The following is a 7,528-nucleotide window of genomic DNA, read 5'->3' as shown; positions in this document are numbered from 1 at the left end:
AATTTTAATTTTTAATCTTTAGTTTGATTTAAACATTGCTTTTAGTATGATGCCGACACCAGCTGTGCAGAAAGGGCTCTGGAGAGATGTTCACAGCAGCACACACCTGCAGCTCTTCTTCGGTTCTGGAGGCTCCAGGGCGCCAATATTGCTTCATCAAATACATTCTTTAGGACTTTCTGTGTAAGTGCAGAACACTCCACATATTTGACAGCCTTCAGGTCACGGGCCACCTTTTCTGCAGTCTCTGGGGTGATAGGCTTCTGTTTGTTCTTGGCAAGTTTCTCAATAGTAGAAGGGTCATCTCTGAGATCAATTTGGGTCCCAACAAGCAAGAAAGGAGTCTTTGGACAGTGATGAGTTATCTCAGGTACCCACTTTTCTTTCACATTTTCAAATGAGGATGGAGAGACCACTGAAAAACAGACTAGAAATACATCTGTCTGTGGATAACTCAGTGGTCGTAATCTGTCATAATCCTCTTGCCCTGCAGTATCAAAAAGTCCAAGAGTATGTGGCTCTCCACTGATCATAACTGTGACTGCATAGTTGTCGAAAACAGTCGGTACATATTCAGATGGAAATTTGTTTGTTGTATAGGATATCAGGAGACATGTTTTACCAACGGCACCATCACCCACAACAACACACTTAATTGCCTGCATTGCTGAAATAGTTTTGTATCCACTTTAAATATTTCAAATTCAATGCTGACCCTGCTCGGATGAACCGTCGAGCTGGGAGACCAGGGCGGGAAGGGCGTCTCAGGCACAGCCCGGGACAGTCAGCAAGCAGCCCCCTCCTCGGCCACCACTTCCCCGCCGTGGTCGCAAAGCTGCTCCCCTCCCCCAGCCCACTGCAAAATGTCCTTCATTTTGTTTTGATCTTTTTTCTGATTGATCCCTTTCCAAAGAAGTATTCAGGTACTTGTCTTCAATCTCATTAATTCTGTCTTCCATTGCATTGATTCTACTCCTTTGCCCTTTCAATGTCCTTTTTATTTCTGACAATTTAGTATTAATCTTCTGGATTTCTATTTGTAGATTTAGAATCATTTCTAATTTTTCATTTATTTTGACATTTTGTTCTTGTATTTTCTTCCAAAATTCTTCTAGGGTTTTGTCTGTGTTTTCCTTGATCTGTCTCTCAATCCTATGAAAATACCTAAATATAATTCTTTTGAATTCCTTATCAGGGAGTTCCAATGCTGCTTCTTCCTCAGGGATGTGTTTTGGGTCTGTATCCTGCTCCCTTGTTTCTACCACTTTATCTTACTTCTTTGTTTCTTTTTCTGTTGTCTCCAAGACATCGTGACATTGTTGTATTTAGATCTCTGTTAACTGTTTGTGAAGAACAGCTAAGGGTGAGTCAGCCTCTTCTTGGTGGTTGTTTATTGTTGGCCCATTGGTGGAGAAGGAAGTGATGGTTCTCACTCAGTAAATGAAGCTACAGGAGGTGTGGGTGTAGTTGTGTCATATAAGGACTATTGCTGTCTCCCACTCAGTTAAACAAAAACGACAATTGAATAACCATCAAAAAAGTAAAAGCAAATGGGCAAAATACACACCATGCAATCACATAGGGACAGTAACCAAAAAAGAAAAAAGGGAAAAAAACAAAACAAAAAAAATCCTGCAATATCTGGAGAGAGGGCAATAAGAGGACAAAAGTAGAGAAGGAGAATAATGAAGCAAAACATTAATTGGAAAAACACAGAAAGGAAAATAAGGAACGTGGTTAACCATTAGAAAGAAAAAAAAAATTGCAACCAGGGAAAAGAAAAAAAGCTGAAAACTAGAACCTGTGATGGGAAGAATAAAGAATAATAATAAAAAGGACAAAAGTAATAATAGTAATAGTAGTTTTGAAACAGACAAAAACAAACAAACTAGAAAAAAGAAAATAAAATCAGGGCAGGGTGGGGCAGGGCACCCAGACTCTGTCAGAGCACACAGACTGGGATGGAATTCCTGCTGGCCTAGAAGGTGGGTGGGAGTGAGGGATGACCGCACCTCCATTCACCAAGAAGTTGTGGGATATAAGAGTAACAAGGGGAATGTCGCACCTTTCTAGTCATAGGCATCTGGAATGTCCTTGGGGTTCCCAGCAAGTGGAGCCTGTTCTTAAGTCCCTGGAATCCAGGAGAATGCTGTTGCTTTAAATATCCAAAATGGTCAAACTGCTTGTAAGCATTCAAAATGGGTGTGCCCTCCGGACAGGCAAAAGTCCACAGCTCAGCCTGCCTTCCTCTTTGCTGCTTTCCCTTTTATTCACCAGCCACCAAAGCAGTCCTCCGTGCAGTCCCTGGCTAGCAGAGCTGATTTTTAGGTTAATTCTTAGGTCGTACCACCACTCAGCAATATCCAAGCTGTCTGTGCCATCAGGATCGCTGCCAGACCGCAGCTCCGTATGTCTCTGTTTTTGGTGTTTTTGTGCAAATTTTTCTGCTAGTTGGAGTTTAGTCCACTTCCATATCCTTCCCTTCAAAGCTCGGGGGTCCAGGATTATCATCTGCATAGTATCTTTTGGGCTGAGAGCAAGAGGCAGAGTTGAAGCTCAACGTTGAGGGGCTTTCACCCAGCCCCTAGAGCCCAGCACTTTGAACTTGGACTTCTAGCCTCCAAAACTGTAAGAGAATAAACTCCTGTTTGTTAAAGCCATCCCATTTGTGGTATATTTTCTGTTAGAGCAGTACAAGGTAACCAAAACAGCTACTACTTTTGTTGTTGTAAATGTATCTATCACACAAATTTTGCCAGTTCAACTTTATACAGCTGTACAACTTATTGGGAGCAATTACAATAATTGGTTGTGCAACTCTACCCTTAATTTGATTTCCCTATTACCATTAACCTCTCCTTTCTCCCTTCCTCCTACCTCTGGTAACAACTAATAAACTTTAATCACTATACATTTTCCTTTTCTTCTGTTTTTATATAAGTGAGGTCACACAATATTTGTCCATTTGTGATTGATTTGTTTTATTCAGCATAATGTCTTCAAGCTCCATCCATATTGCAGCAGGTATCAAAACTGCATTTCTTCTGGCTGAATAGTGTTCCATTGTGTGTATGTAGCACATTTTGTTTATGTATTCATTCATTGATAGGCATGTAGGTTGTTTCTACTTTTGGCTATTTGTGAACAGAACTGCAATGAACATTATCATAAAGTCTCTGTTTGAGTCTCTGCTTTCAAATCTTTTGGGTACATACCTAAAGATGGAGTTACTGGGTCATATGGTAATCCTACTTTTAGTTTTTTGAGGAACTGCCACACTGTTTTCCACAATGGTTGTACCATTTTGCATTCCTACTAGCAGTGAATAAAGTTTCCAGTATCTCCACATCCTCACTAACATTTGTTATTTTCCACAACAGCAATTTTTAAAATTTAATATTTGATCTGTTAAAAGTTAAAAATTCAAAACCTGTATTCTTCTTTAAGCTTTTAAATGAACTTAAAAATTTTATGTAAAATCCAGCAAATTTTAACAAATTTTTTAAAACCATTTTTTAGAAAAAGCTTAAATATTTTACACAGACTTTGTAAATTTAATATTGCACATAATTCAATAATAATACTCAAATAAGTAGTGATGAGATTCTTATAAATCTAAATAAATTAATCTTATAATATGAAGAATCTTAAGTTATCTAAAATGTTCCAATTCTCTTTACACTTTGTCTTTAAATCACAAGTCTAAATCAATGATAAATCTTAAATTGGATTGACAAGTAGCAGCACTGGTGACATGGTGCCTAAGGCATTTGACTGCTAACCAGAAGGCTGGTGGTTCAAACCCACCAGCCACTCCTTGGAAGGAAGAGTGGGCAATCTACTTCCATAGAGATACCACCTTGTAAACCCAAGGAGGGGTCACTATGAGTCAGACATGATTTGACAGCAGTGAGTTTGGTTTTTGGTTTGATGCTAACTTCTCTTAAACATGACAAGTACTTGAGTTGTCAGTGATGGCAAGCATTGATCTACAGGTGGATAGATGGGTGGACAGGCTGATTGATCAGGTATGTCTAAGCAGGGGGGAGAGTCCCCACAACCATGTATAGTGTTGGCAGACGATGTTTCTACATCGTATTTGTATGTGCTGTAAGAATGTCTGGGTATATAGTAAAGCTGACAAGGGGCAAGGTTGTGGTGGCTTCTTGGCCATAGCCAGCTACCCTGAGGGAGAGAGTAGTTGGACCTATAGGCACAAGACCATGATCACAGGGGACATCAAGCTCAATTGGCATAACAAACGACACAAAAACATTGTTCCACATTTGGTGAGTAGGGACTGGGGTCTTAAAAGCTTGCAAGTGGCCATCTAGATCCAATGATGGGTCCCTCCTTGTCCAGAGCAAATAAGAATGAAGAAAACCAAAGACACATGGAAACAATTAGTCCAAGGGACTAGTAGAGCATGTGATCCTCAGTCTATTTAATCATGAGGCCAGAAGAATTAGATGGTGCCCAGCTACCACTGTCAATGACTTAGAGGGGAATTGGTGCAGGAGATCCTGGATAGAGTGGGAGAGCAATGTGGAACAAAACTAAAAATCATTAAAAAAAAAAAAAAAAAGACCAGATTTGCTGGTCTGATAGAGCCTGGTGAAACCCCCGAGACTACGATCTCTAGTTACACTTCAGGTCTGGAACTGAAATCACTCCTGTGGCTTCCAGCAAAATAATAGAAAGGCATATGGGTGAACATTTACATTAGGTAGATGCACTCTTTTGAGTGATCAATCAATTAATCAATCGTGGGGGAACAGTAGGTCAGTGTTTGCACAGGGAGATAGCTGGTGGGGAGCCAGGTGTGCACCGGAGGAAGGACACAGGGACGAGGTAACTATGGGGAGGAAGTAGGAAGAGAGCTGTTACATTGTGGGGAATTGCAGTCAATGTCATAAAACAAAACGTGTGTACGTGTGTGTACGGCTGTATGGAAAATGAATTTACTCTGTAAACTTTCACCCAAATTACAATAAAAATTAAAAAATAATAAAAAAACATGACAAGTACTTAAAATCAAGTATGTGTTGATTATTCTAAAACTTAATATAAAAACTAATACCATCAGTTTGTTTTATAATTTTCATACTTAATTCTAGATCTTGCTGAGATTAAAATAGATTATCCACAAAGAAAAGTATGGTAAGCCAAGCAAATTGCAGATACTACTCCATGAAAGCTGGAGCTGTCATACCAAGCAAATTCAGGTGATCCTCTCAGCTTGTTAAGGTGGCCTGTTGATGAGAAATTTCAACTTGGCCTTGAAATGCCCAGAGCCCGGGGGTGAGGCTCCCAGGTGGGCTGAGAACCATCTGTGCTCCCCTGAGGTAGGGAGCAAACAGGAGGAAATGAGACCACAGCAACTACTGAATGCCAGGTGCTGTGACAGGCACTTGTCACATGTGTTCTTACTTCATTTCATGATCATCTCCCTTGCTGGAGAAGAAAATTGAGATCACTGGAAGGGCGGGAGCCACAACAGGAACTCAGGTTTATCTGATTTCAAATCAAATTTTGATTCTTTGAAGTAATTGAAATCCAGGCGATCTGGCTTTGGGACTCTCCCTGGAGACATTTACATCATGGCCCCACTTGATCTAATCTGCTGTATTGACCTAAAGGCCAACCTGAAAGCAGTCTTGCTGCAAAAAGGAAATCAAGTCATTTCCGTAAGTCTTCTTGGATATGTTTGCTATCTCTGGAATAGCAGGCTTTTTTTTTTTCCCCCTAAGTTTTATTGTGATTTGGATGAAAGTTCACAGAGTATTTTCATTTTCCATACAGCAGTACATTCACATACACACACATTTTGTTTCATGACATTGACTGCAATTCCCCACAATGTAACAGCTCCCTTCTCACTTCCTCCCTGTAGTTACCACTTCCCTGTGTCCTTCTTTCCTATGTATTCTTGCCCCCTGAGCTATCTCTCTGTGCAAACACTTTCCTTCTGTTTTCCTGTGATGGATCACTGTAAGGAGTGTATCTACCAGGTGTAAATGTTCATCCTATATGCCTGTCTATTGTTTGTCTGGAAGTCACTAGAATGAGTTCAGTTCCAGAGCTGAAGGGTAACTAGGGGCCATACTCTCAGGGGTTTCACCAGGCTCTATCAGACCAGTAACTCTTTTTATGATTTTGAGTTTTGTGGAATAGCAGAATTTTTGAATGACTGTTTTACAAATGAGGAGCTCTGGTGACACTGAGGTTAAAGCATTGGGCGGGTGATCCAAAAAATAAATAAATAAATAATAAGAAGAAGGTTGGAGGTTCAAATCCACCAGCTGTTCCACTGGAGAAAGATGAGGCAGTCTGCTTCCATGAAGATTTATAGCCTTGGAACTCTATGAGGCCATTCTACTCCGTCCTACAGGTTTGCTATGAGTCAGAATCGACTTGATGGCAGTGGGTTTGGTTTGATTTGGATTTTAAGAATAAAAATGCCATTTGATTTATGTCCTTGTGTTTGGGACTTTTCAGATCCAACCTTGATCAAGTTCTGACAAAATATAAAGACTAGATGGAAGCTCAGTGGGGAAGCAGATGACATTGAGGAAGTACTGTAAAGGACAAAACACACATCTGCATTGTGTGCAATTTGTGTGTTATTGCCCTCAGATCACCTGTTTTTATCCCATACCTACTTTGAAGCAAGGTTTTTTCATTTCTTGCATTCTTTCAGAACAAAATGTAATCCCAAAATACTGGTGAGAGATGTAGATTTGATTGAAGATGCCAGAGCATGTCAAGGAGGATGTTACAGATTGAGGTGTGTCCCCCTCAAATATGTATTGATGTTAGTGACATCATCACTACGGTTGGTGTCACACTTTGTGGAAACTCATGATGTCATCCCCCCTGGGCCTTCTCACATTCTATAACATACAGAATCCTTAGTAAGGTTTATTATCAACTTTAATCATAGAATTATATGTTATATAGTTATAAATTGCTTAAATGTAATATTTCTTAAATTATATGAATACTAACAACAGAATTGTTTTGTAACATCCTTGTACATTGAATTACAACATTATAACTTACAAAATTATTAGTAACTGAGCAGAAGCTTTCCTGATTTTTCTCCTTTATTTCCTTTAATTACATCAGTCTCAAAAAAATTATTGAGAAGGGCAATGTACCAAATGTGAGTGATCAACATGGTAGCATTGAGGAAGAGGAAGACATAGAGAGGTGCATGGGAGGTGCAGACAACAAAGACGAACCCTTTTGTACATACAGTACTGCGTTGTCAGTGAAGGCAAACATGAGTATACAGGTGGATAAATGGTTGGACAGGCTGAACTATTAGGTATGTCTACAAAGTGGGAGGTGTACCCAAGATCATGTATAGGGTTGGCAGACAATGGTCCTATGAGTGTATTTGTATGATCTGTAAGGATACCCAGGTATATAGTAGAGCTGACAAGGGACAAGGCTGTAGTCATTTCTTGGTCACAGCCAGCTACCCAGAGTGACCAAGTAGTTGAACCAGTGGGCTCGGGACCAT

General features: G+C 39.9%; 1 pseudogene; it reads right to left on the bottom strand.

Annotated features, from left to right (window-relative positions):
* Positions 1-90: 90 nt before the first annotated feature.
* Positions 91-665, bottom strand: LOC103213702 (annotated as a pseudogene).
* Between the last annotated feature and the right edge of the window lie 6,863 nt (positions 666-7,528).

The sequence above is a fragment of the Orycteropus afer genome, unplaced genomic scaffold (genome assembly GCF_000298275.1).
Source record: "Orycteropus afer afer isolate SDZICR_OR568_19922 unplaced genomic scaffold, OryAfe1.0 scaffold00017, whole genome shotgun sequence".
Lineage (NCBI taxonomy): Eukaryota > Metazoa > Chordata > Mammalia > Tubulidentata > Orycteropodidae > Orycteropus > Orycteropus afer.
This window is presented reverse-complemented; position numbering and strand designations above follow the sequence as displayed.